The sequence below is a fragment of the Stenella coeruleoalba genome, assembly GCF_951394435.1.
Source record: "Stenella coeruleoalba genome assembly, contig: scaffold_50, whole genome shotgun sequence".
Lineage (NCBI taxonomy): Eukaryota > Metazoa > Chordata > Mammalia > Artiodactyla > Delphinidae > Stenella > Stenella coeruleoalba.
In genome coordinates, this window is record NW_027645987.1 from 2069961 (window position 1) to 2087585 (window position 17625).

The following is a 17625-nucleotide window of genomic DNA, read 5'->3' on the forward strand; positions in this document are numbered from 1 at the left end:
TCAACCATGTGATCGGGAGACGTGTTCAAATATGTCTCAGTTTTCTTCCCCTGGAACTCGGGTGCAACATTCCAGACGCTTTACTAACACTCTCCCCACTTGGAGAGTCAGCGCCTTTAACCTCCTGTTTGGCCCAGTTTGCAATTTCTGCGGAAGATGAACAGGAATAGCGAGAACCAATGAGAGGCTAGCTGGAGGTGTCTGGACGGGTAAATTTAACTCTCATTTCCCAACAGGAAGAGGAAATAACCAAAGGCTCAGCGTGCCGGGCCGGAACCAGATTAGGGCCTGAAGCCATCCTGCGGTGTTGCGGCCAGCTCAAAAGAAAGCGAGTTTAAGAAAGGAGCTCAGGGGCACTGTAATTCACAAACCTGCAGAGTTATAAATGACAGCTATCGTCCAAAAATAGACTGAAGTAAGGCTGCCAAGAGGACTTGAAAGCGGGGCAGAATTGCAGGAAACTGATTTCAGGAGGTAGAATGGAATTGCATTGAAAGCATAGGAAAAGAGGCAGAACGTCCACAATGATGCACTTGGCCAAAAAGGGCGTATGCGTTTTTTCCTGAATATATTCAGGAAAAAACGCATACGCCCTTTTTGGCCAACCAAGCAAGCTTGCAAAGGAAATCTGCACTACAATGAAGTCTCACTTCCCCCCGGTCAAAAGGGCCATCTGAAAAAAGTGTAAAATCCAGAAAGGCAGGACAGGCCATGGAGAACTGGGAGCCTTGTTATGCTGATGGGCGGGATGTAAATTGCCAACAGACACTCGGGAGAAGTGTATGGTGTTTCCTGAAACATCTAAAAAACAAAGCAACAGAACCTAGGGCACTTCCACTTATGGTCCTATAGCTTAGGGAAATTAAAATCAAAAAGACACAGCCACCCCAAAGTTTGGAACGGCTCTGTTTACAAGAACCTCGTTTACCGTACAAGTTCAACATCGCAGAAAGTGAAAAATGGATAAAGGAGTTGTGGTATTTACTTACAAAGCAATATCACTCAGCAATGAAATCTGTGTCATCAGGCCCTAGCAGCACAATGAGTGGATTCAGGTATGATGATTCTAACTGAAATAAGTCACACAGAAAAAGAAACATCATAAGATATCAGTAATACACGGAATGTAAACTTGGCTACACAGGAACTGAATTACAGAACAGAACAGGGTCTCAAATTTAGAAAACCAACTTATGCTTGCTTAAGGGTAAAGGTGAGTTGGGGTGCTGCATAAAACCAGAGATTGAAATGAGCACAGATAAAGTTCCTTAAGCCAAATATGGAATAGACAAGAGCTACTCCTTGCTCAACAAAATGGACTCAAAACCCCATATTAAACGCCTAAGAATGTACCTGACTAGTAAGTATCTTAAAACCTATGGATTGCTATGCCTCCAAAAGAGAATCAAGCATGTGTACAGGGGCATAAACGCCGCAGTGATAGGATTAGAGAGGTTCGGTGAGCAAATGAAGACCCTTTGAAGTCATATTGCATGGTACCCATTACACGGGTCTCAACTCTCCAGGTTTAAGGTATTCTTCCTTCAGCTAAAACATGCATGTGGAACCCAGAGTATGATCAACCATGTGAACGGGAGACGTGTTCAAATATGTCTCAGTTTTCCTCCCCTGGTACTCGGGTGCAACATTCCAGACGCTTTACTAAAACTCTCCCCACTTGGAGAGTCAGCGCCTTTAACCTCCTGTTTGGCACAGTTTGCAATTTCTGTGGAAGATGAACAGGAATAGCGAGAACCAATGAGAGACTAGCTGGAGGTGTCTGGACGGGCAAATTTAACTCTCATTTCCCACCAGGAAGAGGAATTAACCAAAGGCTCAGCGTGCCGGGCCGGAACCAGATTAGGGCCTGAAGCCATCCTGCGGTGTTGCGGCCAGGTCACAAGAAAGCGAGTTGAAGAAAGGAGCTCAGGGGCACTGTAATTCACAAACCTGCAGAGTTATAAATGACAGCTATCGTCCAAAAATAGACTGAAGTAAGGCTGCCAAGAGGACTTGAAAGCGGGGCAGAATTGCAGGAAACCGATTTCAGGAGGTAGACTGGAATTGCATTGAAAGCATAGGAAAAGAGGCAGAACGTCCACAATGATGCACTTGGCCAAAAAGGGCATATGCGTTTTTTCCTGAATATATTCAGGAAAAAACGCATACGCCCTTTTTGGCCAACCAAGCAAGCTTGCAAAGGAAATCTGCACTACAATGAAGTCTCACTTCCCCCCGGTCAAAAGGGCCATCTGAAAAAAGTGTAAAATCCAGAAAGGCAGGACAGGCCATGGAGAACTGGGAGCCTTGTTATGCTGATGGGCGGGATGTAAATTGCCAACAACCACTCGGGAGAAGTGTATGGTGTTTCCTGAAACATCTAAAAAACAAAGCAACAGAGCCTAGGGCACTTCCACTTATGGTCCTATAGCTTAGGGAAATTAAAATCAAAAAGACACAGCCACCCCAAAGTTTGGGACGCCTCCGTTTACAAGAACCTCGTTTACCGTACAAGTTCAATATCACAGAAAGTGAAAAATGGATAAAGAACTTGTGGTACTTACGTACAATGCAGTATCACTCAGCAATGAAATCTATGTCATCAGGCCCGTAGCAGCATAATGAGTGGATTCAGGTACGATGATTCTAACTGAAATAAGTCACACAGAAAAAGAAACATCATAAGATATCACTAATACACGGAATGTAAACTTGGCTACACAGGAACTGCATTCCAAAACAGAACAGGGTCTCAAATTTAGAAAACCAACTTATGCTTGCTTAAGGGGAAAGGTGAGTTGGGGTGCTGCATAAAACCAGAGATTGAAATGAGCACAGGTAAAGTTCCTTAAGCCAAATATGGAATAGACAAGAGCTACTCCTTGCTCAACGAAATGGACTCAACACCCCATATTAAACGCCTAAGAATGTACCTGACTAGTAAGTATCTTAAAACCTATGGATTGCTATGTCTCCAAAAGAGAATCAAGCGTGTGTACAGGGGCAGAAACGCAGCAGTGATAGGATTGGAGAGGTTCGGTGAGCAAATGAAGACCCTTTGAAGTCATATTGCATGGTACCCATTCCACGGGTCTCAACTCTCCAGGTTTAAGGTATTCTTCCTTCAGCTAAAACATGCATGTGGAACCCAGAGTATGATCAACCATGTGAAAGGGAGACGTGTTCAAATATGTCTCAGTTTTCCTCCCCTGGTACTCGGGTGCAACATTCCAGACGCTTTACTAACACTCTCCCAACTTTGAGAGTCAGTCCCTTTAACCTCCTGTTTGGCCCAGTTTGCAATTTCTGCGGAAGATGAACAGGAATAGCGAGAACCAATGAGAGACTAGCTGGAGGTGTCTGAACGGGCAAATATAACTCTCATTTCCCACCAGGAAGAGGAATTAACCAAAGGCTCAGCATGCCGTGCCGGAACCAGATTAGGGCCTGAAGCCATCCTGCGGTGTTGCGGCCAGGTCACAAGAAAGCGATTTGAAGAAAGGAGTTCAGGGGCACTGTAATTCACAAACCTGCAGAGTTATAAATGACAGCTATCGTCCACAAATAGACTGAAGTAAGGCTGCCAAGAGGACTTGAAAGCGGGGCAGAATTGCAGGAAACCGATTTCAGGAGGTAGACTGGAATTGCATTGAAAGCATAGGAAAAGAGGCAGAACGTCCACAATGATGCACTTGGCCAAAAAGGGCGTATGCGTTTTTTCCTGAATATATTCAGGAAAAAACGCATACGCCCTTTTTGGCCAACCAAGCAAGCTTGCAAAGGAAATCTGCACTACAATGAAGTCTCACTTCCCCCCGGTCAAAAGGGCCATCTGAAAAAAGTGTAAAATCCAGAAAGGCAGGACAGGCCATGGAGAACTGGGAGCCTTGTTATGCTGATGGGCGGGATGTAAATTGCCAACAGACACTCCGGAGAAGTGTATGGTGTTTCCTGAAACATCTAAAAAACAAAGCAACAGAGCCTAGGGCACTGCCACTTATGGTCCTATAGCTTAGGGAAATTAAAATCAAAAAGACACAGACACCCCAAAGTTTGGGACGCCTCTGTTTACAAGAACCTCGTTTACAGTACAAGTTCAACATCGCAGAAAGTGAAAAATGGATAAAGAAGTTGTGGTACTTACGTACAATGCAGTATCACTCAGCAATGAAATCTATGTCATCAGGCCCGTAGCAGCATAATGAGTAGATTCAGGTACGATGATTCTAACTGAAATAAGTCACACAGAAAAAGAAACATCATAAGATATCAGTAATACACGGAATGTAAACTTGGCTACACAGGAACTGAATTACAGAACAGAACAGGGTCTCAAATTTAGAAAACCAACTTATGCTTGCTTAAGGGGAAAGGTGAGTTGGGGTGCTGCATAAAACCAGAGATTGAAATGAGCACAGATAAAGTTCCTTAGGCCAAATATGGAATAGACAAGAGCTACTCCTTGCTCAACGAAATGGACTCAACACCGCATATTAAACGCCTAAGAATGTACCTGACTAGTAAGTATCTTAAAACCTATGGATGGCTATGTCTCCGAAAGAGAATCAAGCATGTGTACAGGGGCATAAACGCAGCAGTGATAGGATTGGAGAGGTTCGGTGAGCAAATGAAGACCCTTTGAAGTCATATTGCATGGTACCCATTACACGGGTCTCAACTCTCCAGGTTTAAGGTATTCTTCCTTCAGCTAAACCATGCATGTGGAACCCAAGTATGATCAACCATGTGAACGGGAGACGTGTTCAAATATGTCTCAGTTTTCCTACCCTGGTACTCGGGTGCAACATTCCAGACGCTTTACTAACACTCTCCCCACTTGGAGAGTCAGCGCCTTTAACCTCCTGTTTGGCCCAGTTTGCAATTTCTGCGGAAGATGAACAGGAATAGCGAGAACCAATGAGAGGCTAGCTGGAGGTGTCTGGACGGGCAAATTTAACTCTCATTTCCCAACAGGAAGAGGAAATAACCAAAGACTCAGCGTGCCGTGCCGGAACCAGATTAGGGCCTGAAGCCATCCTGCGGTGTTGCGGCCAGGTCACAAGAAAGCGAGTTGAAGAAAGGAGCTCAGGGGCACTGTAATTCACAAACCTGCAGAGTTATAAATGACAGCTATCGTCCACAAATAGACTGAAGTAAGGCTGCCAAGAGGACTTGAAAGCGGGGCAGAATTGCAGGAAACCGATTTCAGGAGGTAGACTGGAATTGCATTGAAAGCATAGGAAAAGAGGCAGAACGTCCACAATGATGCACTTGGCCAAAAAGGGCGTATGCGTTTTTTCCTGAATATATTCAGGAAAAAACGCATACGCCCTTTTTGGCCAACCAAGCAAGCTTGCAAAGGAAATCTGCACTACAATGAAGTCTCACTTCCCCCCGGTCAAAAGGGCCATCTGAAAAAAGTGTAAAATCCAGAAAGGCAGGACAGGCCATGGAGAACTGGGAGCCTTGTTATGCTGATGGGCGGGATGTAAATTGCCAACAGACACTCGGGAGAAGTGTATGGTGTTTCCTGAAACATCTAAAAAACAAAGCAACAGAGCCTAGGGCACTGCCACTTATGGTCCTATAGCTTAGGGAAATTAAAATCAAAAAGACACAGCCACCCCAAAGTTTGGGACGCCTCTGTTTACAAGAACCTCGTTTACAGTACAAGTTCAACATTGCAGAAAGTGAAAAATGGATAAAGAAGTTGTGGTATTTACTTACAAAGCAATATCACTCAGCAATGAAGTCTGTGTCATCAGGCCCTAGCAGCACAATGAGTGGATTCAGGTATGATGATTCTAACTGAAATAAGTCACACAGAAAAAGCAACATCATAAGATATCAGTAATACACGGAATGTAAACTTGGCTACACAGGAACTGAATTACAGAACAGAACAGGGTCTCAAATTTAGAAAACCAACTTATGCTTGCTTAAGGGGAAAGGTGAGTTGGGGTGCTGCATAAAACCAGAGATTGAAATGAGCACAGATAAAGTTCCTTAAGCCAAATATGGAATAGACAAGAGCTACTCCTTGCTCAACAAAATGGACTCAAAACCCCATATTAAACGCCTAAGAATGTACCTGACTAGTAAGTATCTTAAAACCTATGGATTGCTATGCCTCCAAAAGAGAATCAAGCATGTGTACAGGGGCATAAACGCCGCAGTGATAGGATTGGAGAGGTTCGGTGAGCAAATGAAGACCCTTTGAAGTCATATTGCATGGTACCCATTACACGGGTCTCAACTCTCCAGGTTTAAGGTATTCTTCCTTCAGCTAAAACATGCATGTGGAACCCAGAGTATGATCAACCATGTGAACGGGAGACGTGTTCAAATATGTCTCAGTTTTCCTCCCCTGGTACTCGGGTGCAACATTCCAGACGCTTTACTAACACTCTCCCCACTTGGAGAGTCAGCGCCTTTAACCTCCTGTTTGGCACAGTTTGCAATTTCTGTGGAAGATGAACAGGAATAGCGAGAACCAATGAGAGACTAGCTGGAGGTGTCTGGACGGGCAAATTTAACTCTCATTTCCCACCAGGAAGAGGAATTAACCAAAGGCTCAGCGTGCCGGGCCGGAACCAGATTAGGGCCTGAAGCCATCCTGCGGTGTTGCGGCCAGGTCACAAGAAAGCGAGTTGAAGAAAGGAGCTCAGGGGCACTGTAATTCACAAACCTGCAGAGTTATAAATGACAGCTATCGTCCAAAAATAGACTGAAGTAAGGCTGCCAAGAGGACTTGAAAGCGGGGCAGAATTGCAGGAAACCGATTTCAGGAGGTAGACTGGAATTGCATTGAAAGCATAGGAAAAGAGGCAGAACGTCCACAATGATGCACTTGGCCAAAAAGGGCGTATGCGTTTTTTCCTGAATATATTCAGGAAAAAACGCATACGCCCTTTTTGGCCAACCAAGCAAGCTTGCAAAGGAAATCTGCACTACAATGAAGTCTCACTTCCCCCCGGTCAAAAGCTCCATCTGAAAAAAGTGTAAAATCCAGAAAGGCAGGACAGGCCATGGAGAACTGGGAGCCTTGTTATGCTGATGGGCGGGATGTAAATTGCCAACAACCACTCGGGAGAAGTGTATGGTGTTTCCTGAAACATCTAAAAAACAAAGCAACAGAGCCTAGGGCACTTCCACTTATGGTCCTATAGCTTAGGGAAATTAAAATCAAAAAGACACAGCCACCCCAAAGTTTGGGACGCCTCCGTTTACAAGAACCTCGTTTACCGTACAAGTTCAATATCACAGAAAGTGAAAAATGGATAAAGAACTTGTGGTACTTACGTACAATGCAGTATCACTCAGCAATGAAATCTATGTCATCAGGCCCGTAGCAGCATAATGAGTGGATTCAGGTACGATGATTCTAACTGAAATAAGTCACACAGAAAAAGAAACATCATAAGATATCACTAATACACGGAATGTAAACTTGGCTACACAGGAACTGCATTCCAAAACAGAACAGGGTCTCAAATTTAGAAAACCAACTTATGCTTGCTTAAGGGGAAAGGTGAGTTGGGGTGCTGCATAAAACCAGAGATTGAAATGAGCACAGGTAAAGTTCCTTAAGCCAAATATGGAATAGACAAGAGCTACTCCTTGCTCAACGAAATGGACTCAACACACCATATTAAACGCCTAAGAATGTACCTGACTAGTAAGTATCTTAAAACCTATGGATTGCTATGTCTCCAAAAGAGAATCAAGCGTGTGTACAGGGGCATAAACGCAGCAGTGATAGGATTGGAGAGGTTTGGTGAGCAAATGAAGACCCTTTGAAGTCATATTGCATGGTACCCATTCCACGGGTCTCAACTCTCCAGGTTTAAGGTATTCTTCCTTCAGCTAAAACATGCATGTGGAACCCAGAGTATGATCAACCATGTGAACGGGAGACGTGTTCAAATATGTCTCAGTTTTCCTCCCCTGGTACTCGGGTGCAACATTCCAGACGCTTTACTAACACTCTCCCGACTTGGAGAGTCAGTCCCTTTAACCTCCTGTTTGGCCCAGTTTGCAATTTCTGCGGAAGATGAACAGGAATAGCGAGAACCAATGAGAGGCTAGCTGGAGGTGTCTGGACGGGCAAATTTAACTCTCATTTCCCACCAGGAAGAGGAAATAACCAAAGGCTCAGCGTGCCGTGCCGGAACCAGATTAGGGCCTGAAGCCATCCTGCGGTGTTGCGGCCAGGTCACAAGAAAGCGAGTTGAAGAAAGGAGCTCAGGGGCACTGTAATTCACAAACCTGCAGAGTTATAAATGACAGCTATCGTCCACAAATAGACTGAAGTAAGGCTGCCAAGAGTACTTGAAAGCGGGGCAGAATTGCAGGAAACCGATTTCAGGAGGTAGACTGGAATTGCATTGAAAGCATAGGAAAAGAGGCAGAACGTCCACAATGATGCACTTGGCCAAAAAGGGCATATGCGTTTTTTCCTGAATATATTCAGGAAAAAACGCATACGCCCTTTTTGGCCAACCAAGCAAGCTTGCAAAGGAAATCTGCACTACAATGAAGTCTCACTTCCCCCCGGTCAAAAGGGCCATCTGAAAAAAGTGTAAAATCCAGAAAGGCAGGACAGGCCATGGAGAACTGGGAGCCTTGTTATGCTGATGGGCGGGATGTAAATTGCCAACAGACACTCGGGAGAAGTGTATGGTGTTTCCTGAAACATCTAAAAAACAAAGCAACAGAGCCTAGGGCACTGCCACTTATGGTCCTATAGCTTAGGGAAATTAAAATCAAAAAGACACAGCCACCCCAAAGTTTGGGACGCCTCTGTTTACAAGAACCTCGTTTACAGTACAAGTTCAACATCGCAGAAAGTGAAAAATGGATAAAGAAGTTGTGGTATTTACTTACAAAGCAATATCACTCAGCAATGAAATCTGTGTCATCAGGCCCTTAGCAGCACAATGAGTGGATTCAGGTACGATGATTCTAACTGAAATAAGTCACACAGAAAAAGAAACATCATAAGATATCAGTAATACACGGAATGTAAACTTGGCTACACAGGAACTGAATTACAGAACAGAACAGGGTCTCAAATTTAGAAAACCAACTTATTCTTGCTTAAGGGGAAAGGTGAGTTGGGGTGCTGCATAAAACCAGAGATTGAAATGAGCACAGATAAAGTTCCTTAAGCCAAATATGGAATAGACAAGAGCTACTCCTTGCTCAACGAAATGGACTCAAAACCCCATATTAAACGCCTAAGAATGTACCTGACTAGTAAGTATCTTAAAACCTATGGATTGCTATGTCTCCGAAAGAGAATCAAGCATGTGTACAGGGGCATAAACGCAGCAGTGATAGGATTGGAGAGGTTCGGTGAGCAAATGAAGACCCTTTGAAGTCATATTGCATGGTACCCATTCCACGGGTCTCAACTCTCCAGGTTTAAGGTATTCTTCCTTCAGCTAAAACATGCATGTGGAACCCAGAGTATGATCAACCATGTGAACGGGAGACGTGTTCAAATATGTCTCAGTTTTCCTCCCCTGGTACTCGGGTGCAACATTCCAGACGCTTTACTAACACTCTCCCGACTTGGAGAGTCAGTCCCTTTAACCTCCTGTTTGGCCCAGTTTGCAATTTCTGCGGAAGATGAACAGGAATAGCGAGAACCAATGAGAGGCTAGCTGGAGGTGTCTGGACGGGTAAATTTAACTCTCATTTCCCACCAGGAAGAGGAATTAACCAAAGGCTCAGCATGCCGGGCCGGAACCAGATTAAGGCCTGAAGCCATCCTGCGGTGTTGCGGCCAGGTCACAAGAAAGCGAGTTGAAGAAAGGAGCTCAGGGGCACTGTAATTCACAAACCTGCAGAGTTATAAATGACAGCTATCGTCCAAAAATAGACTGAAGTAAGGCTGCCAAGAGGACTTGAAAGTGGGGCAGAATTGCAGGAAACCGATTTCAGGAGGTAGACTGGAATTGCATTGAAAGCATAGGAAAAGAGGCAGAACGTCCACAATGATGCACTTGGCCAAAAAGGGCGTATGCGTTTTTTCCTGAATATATTCAGGAAAAAACGCATACGCCCTTTTTGGCCAACCAAGCAAGCTTGCAAAGGAAATCTGCACTACAATGAAGTCTCACTTCCCCCCGGTCAAAAGGGCCATCTGAAAAAAGTGTAAAATCCAGAAAGGCAACAGGCCATGGAGAACTGGGAACCTTGTTATGCTGATGGGCGGGATGTAAATTGCCAACAGACACTTGGGAGAAGTGTATGGTGTTTCCTGAAACATCTAAAAAACAAAGCAACAGAGCCTAGGGCACTTCCACTTATGGTCCTATAGCTTAGGGAAATTAAAATCAAAAAGACACAGCCACCCCAAAGTTTGGAATGGCTCTGTTTACAAGAACCTCGTTTACAGTACAAGTTCAACATCGCAGAAAGTGAAAAATGGATAAAGAACTTGTGGTACTTACGTACAATGCAGTATCACTCAGCAATGAAATCTATGTCATCAGGCCCGTAGCAGCATAATGAGTAGATTCAGGTACGATGATTCTAACTGAAATAAGTCACACAGAAAAAGAAACATCATAAGATATCAGTAATACACGGAATGTAAACTTGGCTACACAGGAACTGAATTACAGAACAGAACAGGTTCTCAAATTTAGAAAACCAACTCATGCTTGCTTAAGGGGAAAGGTGAGTTGGGGTGCTGCATAAAACCAGAGATTGAAATGAGCACAGATAAAGTTCCTTAGGCCAAATATGGAATAGGCAAGAGCTACTCCTTGCTCAACGAAATGGACTCAACACCGCATATTAAACGCCTAAGAATGTACCTGACTAGTAAGTATCTTAAAACCTATGGATGGCTATGTCTCCGAAAGAGAATCAAGCATGTGTACAGGGGCATAAACGCAGCAGTGATAGGATTGGAGAGGTTCGGTGAGCAAATGAAGACCCTTTGAAGTCATATTGCATGGTACCCATTCCACGGGTCTCAACTCTCCAGGTTTAAGGTATTCTTCCTTCAGCTAAAACATGCATGTGGAACCCAGAGTATGATCAACCATGTGAACGGGAGACGTGTTCAAATATGTCTCAGTTTTCCTCCCCTGGTACTCGGGTGCAACATTCCAGACGCTTTACTAACACTCTCCCGACTTGGAGAGTCAGTCCCTTTAACCTCCTGTTTGGCCCAGTTTGCAATTTCTGCGGAAGATGAACAGGAATAGCGAGAACCAATGAGAGGCTAGCTGGAGGTGTCTGGACGGGTAAATTTAACTCTCATTTCCCACCAGGAAGAGGAATTAACCAAAGGCTCAGCATGCCGGGCCGGAACCAGATTAAGGCCTGAAGCCATCCTGCGGTGTTGCGGCCAGGTCACAAGAAAGCGAGTTGAAGAAAGGAGCTCAGGGGCACTGTAATTCACAAACCTGCAGAGTTATAAATGACAGCTATCGTCCACAAATAGACTGAAGTAAGGCTGCCAAGAGGACTTGAAAGCGGGACAGAATTGCAGGAAACCGATTTCAGGAGGTAGACTGGAATTGCATTGAAAGCATAGGAAAAGAGGCAGAACGTCCACAATGATGCACTTGGCCAAAAAGGGCGTATGCGTTTTTTCCTGAATATATTCAGGAAAAAACGCATACGCCCTTTTTGGCCAACCAAGCAAGCTTGCAAAGGAAATCTGCACTACAATGAAGTCTCACTTCCCCCCGGTCAAAAGGGCCATCTGAAAAAAGTGTAAAATCCAGAAAGGCAACAGGCCATGGAGAACTGGGAGCCTTGTTATGCTGATGGGCGGGATGTAAATTGCCAACAGACACTTGGGAGAAGTGTATGGTGTTTCCTGAAACATCTAAAAAACAAAGCAACAGAGCCTAGGGCACTTCCACTTATGGTCCTATAGCTTAGGGAAATTAAAATCAAAAAGACACAGCCACCCCAAAGTTTGGAATGGCTCTGTTTACAAGAACCTCGTTTACAGTACAAGTTCAACATCGCAGAAAGTGAAAAATGGATAAAGAACTTGTGGTACTTACGTACAATGCAGTATCACTCAGCAATGAAATCTATGTCATCAGGCCCGTAGCAGCATAATGAGTAGATTCAGGTACGATGATTCTAACTGAAATAAGTCACACAGAAAAAGAAACATCATAAGATATCAGTAATACACGGAATGTAAACTTGGCTACACAGGAACTGAATTACAGAACAGAACAGGGTCTCAAATTTAGAAAACCAACTCATGCTTGCTTAAGGGGAAAGGTGAGTTGGGGTGCTGCATAAAACCAGAGATTGAAATGAGCACAGATAAAGTTCCTTAAGTGAAATATGGAATAGACAAGAGCTACTCCTTGCTCAACGAAATGGACTCAACACCGCATATTAAACGCCTAAGAATGTACCTGACTAGTAAGTATCTTAAAACCTATGGATGGCTATGTCTCCGAAAGAGAATCAAGCATGTGTACAGGGGCATAAACGCAGCAGTGATAGGATTGGAGAGGTTCGGTGAGCAAATGAAGACCCTTTGAAGTCATATTGCATGGTACCCATTACACGGGTCTCAACTCTCCAGGTTTAAGGTATTCTTCCTTCAGCTAAACCATGCATGTGGAACCCAAGTATGATCAACCATGTGAACGGGAGACGTGTTCAAATATGTCTCAGTTTTCCTCCCCTGGTACTCGGGTGCAACATTCCAGACGCTTTACTAACACTCTCCCCACTTGGAGAGTCAGCGCCTTTAACCTCCTGTTTGGCCCAGTTTGCAATTTCTGCGGAAGATGAACAGGAATAGCGAGAACCAATGAGAGGCTAGCTGGAGGTGTCTGGACGGGCAAATTTAACTCTCATTTCCCAACAGGAAGAGGAAATAACCAAAGGCTCAGCGTGCCGTGCCGGAACCAGATTAGGGCCTGAAGCCATCCTGCGGTGTTGCGGCCAGGTCACAAGAAAGCGAGTTGAAGAAAGGAGCTCAGGGGCACTGTAATTCACAAACCTGCAGAGTTATAAATGACAGCTATCGTCCACAAATAGACTGAAGTAAGGCTGCCAAGAGGACTTGAAAGCGGGGCAGAATTGCAGGAAACCGATTTCAGGAGGTAGACTGGAATTGCATTGAAAGCATAGGAAAAGAGGCAGAACGTCCACAATGATGCACTTGGCCAAAAAGGGCGTATGCGTTTTTTCCTGAATATATTCAGGAAAAAACGCATACGCCCTTTTTGGCCAACCAAGCAAGCTTGCAAAGGAAATCTGCACTACAATGAAGTCTCACTTCCCCCCGGTCAAAAGGGCCATCTGAAAAAAGTGTAAAATCCAGAAAGGCAGGACAGGCCATGGAGAACTGGGAGCCTTGTTATGCTGATGGGCGGGATGTAAATTGCCAACAGACACTCGGGAGAAGTGTATGGTGTTTCCTGAAACATCTAAAAAACAAAGCAACAGAGCCTAGGGCACTGCCACTTATGGTCCTATAGCTTAGGGAAATTAAAATCAAAAAGACACAGCCACCCCAAAGTTTGGGACGCCTCTGTTTACAAGAACCTCGTTTACAGTACAAGTTCAACATCGCAGAAAGTGAAAAATGGATAAAGAAGTTGTGGTATTTACTTACAAAGCAATATCACTCAGCAATGAAGTCTGTGTCATCAGGCCCTAGCAGCACAATGAGTGGATTCAGGTATGATGATTCTAACTGAAATAAGTCACACAGAAAAAGCAACATCATAAGATATCAGTAATACACGGAATGTAAACTTGGCTACACAGGAACTGAATTACAGAACAGAACAGGGTCTCAAATTTAGAAAACCAACTTATGCTTGCTTAAGGGGAAAGGTGAGTTGGGGTGCTGCATAAAACCAGAGATTGAAATGAGCACAGATAAAGTTCCTTAAGCCAAATATGGAATAGACAAGAGCTACTCCTTGCTCAACAAAATGGACTCAAAACCCCATATTAAACGCCTAAGAATGTACCTGACTAGTAAGTATCTTAAAACCTATGGATTGCTATGCCTCCAAAAGAGAATCAAGCATGTGTACAGGGGCATAAACGCCGCAGTGATAGGATTGGAGAGGTTCGGTGAGCAAATGAAGACCCTTTGAAGTCATATTGCATGGTACCCATTACACGGGTCTCAACTCTCCAGGTTTAAGGTATTCTTCCTTCAGCTAAAACATGCATGTGGAACCCAGAGTATGATCAACCATGTGAACGGGAGACGTGTTCAAATATGTCTCAGTTTTCCTCCCCTGGTACTCGGGTGCAACATTCCAGACGCTTTACTAACACTCTCCCCACTTGGAGAGTCAGCGCCTTTAACCTCCTGTTTGGCACAGTTTGCAATTTCTGTGGAAGATGAACAGGAATAGCGAGAACCAATGAGAGACTAGCTGGAGGTGTCTGGACGGGCAAATTTAACTCTCATTTCCCACCAGGAAGAGGAATTAACCAAAGGCTCAGCGTGCCGTGCCGGAACCAGATTAGGGCCTGAAGCCATCCTGCGGTGTTGCGGCCAGGTCACAAGAAAGCGAGTTGAAGAAAGGAGGTCAGGGGCACTGTAATTCACAAACCTGCAGAGTTATAAATGACAGCTATCGTCCAAAAATACACTGAAGTAAGGCTGCCAAGAGGACTTGAAAGCGGGGCAGAATTGCAGGAAACCGATTTCAGGAGGTAGACTGGAATTGCATTGAAAGCATAGGAAAAGAGGCTGAACGTCCACAATGATGCACTTGGCCAAAAAGGGCGTATGCGTTTTTTCCTGAATATATTCAGGAAAAAACGCATACGCCCTTTTTGGCCAACCAAGCAAGCTTGCAAAGGAAATCTGCACTACAATGAAGTCTCACTTCCCCCCGGTCAAAAGGGCCATCTGAAAAAAGTGTAAAATCCAGAAAGGCAGGACATGCCATGGAGAACTGGGAGCCTTGTTATGCTGATGGGCGGGATGTAAATTGCCAACAACCACTCGGGAGAAGTGTATGGTGTTTCCTGAAACATCTAAAAAACAAAGCAACAGAGCCTAGGGCACTTCCACTTATGGTCCTATAGCTTAGGGAAATTAAAATCAAAAAGACACAGCCACCCCAAAGTTTGGGACGCCTCCGTTTACAAGAACCTCGTTTACCGTACAAGTTCAATATCACAGAAAGTGAAAAATGGATAAAGAACTTGTGGTACTTACGTACAATGCAGTATCACTCAGCAATGAAATCTATGTCATCAGGCCCGTAGCAGCATAATGAGTGGATTCAGGTACGATGAGTCTAACTGAAATAAGTCACACAGAAAAAGAAACATCATAAGATATCACTAATACACGGAATGTAAACTTGGCTACACAGGAACTGCATTCCAAAACAGAACAGGGTCTCAAATTTAGAAAACCAACTTATGCTTGCTTAAGGGGAAAGGTGAGTTGGGGTGCTGCATAAAACCAGAGATTGAAATGAGCACAGGTAAAGTTCCTTAAGCCAAATATGGAATAGACAAGAGCTACTCCTTGCTCAACGAAATGGACTCAACACACCATATTAAACGCCTAAGAATGTACCTGACTAGTAAGTATCTTAAAACCTATGGATTGCTATGTCTCCAAAAGAGAATCAAGCGTGTGTACAGGGGCATAAACGCAGCAGTGATAGGATTGGAGAGGTTCGGTGAGCAAATGAAGACCCTTTGAAGTCATATTGCATGGTACCCATTCCACGGGTCTCAACTCTCCAGGTTTAAGGTATTCTTCCTTCAGCTAAAACATGCATGTGGAACCCAGAGTATGATCAACCATGTGAACGGGAGATGTGTTCAAATATGTCTCAGTTTTCCTCCCCTGGTACTCGGGTGCAACATTCCAGACGCTTTACTAACACTCTCCCGACTTGGAGAGTCAGTCCCTTTAACCTCCTGTTTGGCCCAGTTTGCAATTTCTGCGGAAGATGAACAGGAATAGCGAGAACCAATGAGAGACTAGCTGGAGGTGTCTGAACGGGCAAATATAACTCTCATTTCCCACCAGGAAGAGGAATTAACCAAAGGCTCAGCATGCCGGGCCGGAACCAGATTAGGGCCTGAAGCCATCCTGCGGTGTTGCGGCCAGGTCACAAGAAAGCGAGTTGAAGAAAGGAGCTCAGGGGCACTGTAATTCACAAACCTGCAGAGTTATAAATGACAGCTATCGTCCACAAATAGACTGAAGTAAGGCTGCCAAGAGGACTTGAAAGCGGGGCAGAATTGCAGGAAACCGATTTCAGGAGGTAGACTGGAATTGCATTGAAAGCATAGGAAAAGAGGCAGAACGTCCACAATGATGCACTTGGCCAAAAAGGGCGTATGCGTTTTTTCCTGAATATATTCAGGAAAAAACGCATACGCCCTTTTTGGCCAACCAAGCAAGCTTGCAAAGGAAATCTGCACTACAATGAAGTCTCACTTCCCCCCGGTCAAAAGGGCCATCTGAAAAAAGTGTAAAATCCAGAAAGGCAGGACAGGCCATGGAGAACTGGGAGCCTTGTTATGCTGATGGGCGGGATGTAAATTGCCAACAGACACTCCGGAGAAGTGTATGGTGTTTCCTGAAACATCTAAAAAACAAAGCAACAGAGCCTAGGGCACTGCCACTTATGGTCCTATAGCTTAGGGAAATTAAAATCAAAAAGACACAGCCACCCCAAAGTTTGGGACGCCTCTGTTTACAAGAACCTCGTTTACAGTACAAGTTCAACATCGCAGAAAGTGAAAAATGGATAAAGAAGTTGTGGTATTTACTTACAAAGCAATATCACTCAGCAATGAAATCTGTGTCATCAGGCCCTTAGCAGCACAATGAGTGGATTCAGGTACGATGATTCTAACTGAAATAAGTCACACAGAAAAAGAAACATCATAAGATATCAGTAATACACGGAATGTAAACTTGGCTACACAGGAACTGAATTACAGAACAGAACAGGGTCTCAAATTTAGAAAACCAACTTATTCTTGCTTAAGGGGAAAGGTGAGTTGGGGTGCTGCATAAAACCAGAGATTGAAATGAGCACAGATAAAGTTCCTTAAGCCAAATATGGAATAGACAAGAGCTACTCCTTGCTCAACGAAATGGACTCAAAACCACATATTAAACGCCTAAGAATGTACCTGACTAGTAAGTATCTTAAAACCTATGGATTGCTATGTCTCCGAAAGAGAATCAAGCATGTGTACAGGGGCATAAACGCAGCAGTGATAGGATTGGAGAGGTTCGGTGAGCAAATGAAGACCCTTTGAAGTCATATTGCATGGTACCCATTACACGGGTCTCAACTCTCCAGGTTTAAGGTATTCTTCCTTCAGCTAAAACATGCATGTGGAACCCAGAGTATGATCAACCATGTGAACGGGAGACGTGTTCAAATATGTCTCAGTTTTCCTCCCCTGGTACTCGGGTGCAACATTCCAGACGCTTTACTAACACTCTCCCGACTTGGAGAGTCAGTCCCTTTAACCTCCTGTTTGGCCCAGTTTGCAATTTCTGCGGAAGATGAACAGGAATAGCGAGAACCAATGAGAGGCTAGCTGGAGGTGTCTGGACGGGTAAATTTAACTCTCATTTCCCACCAGGAAGAGGAATTAACCAAA

At 44.3% G+C, this 17625-nt stretch overlaps 1 long non-coding RNA gene across 1 annotated transcript in view; it reads right to left on the minus strand.

The window, feature by feature from the left end:
* Positions 1 to 13618: 13618 nt before the first annotated feature.
* LOC307181411 overlaps positions 13619 to 17625 on the minus strand; it is a 226524-nt gene continuing 222517 nt past the window's right edge. Inside the window, exon 4 of the long non-coding RNA XR_013826726.1 lies at positions 13619 to 13702. This is a non-coding gene — a long non-coding RNA (uncharacterized lncRNA). The remainder of the gene's footprint in view (positions 13703 to 17625) is intronic.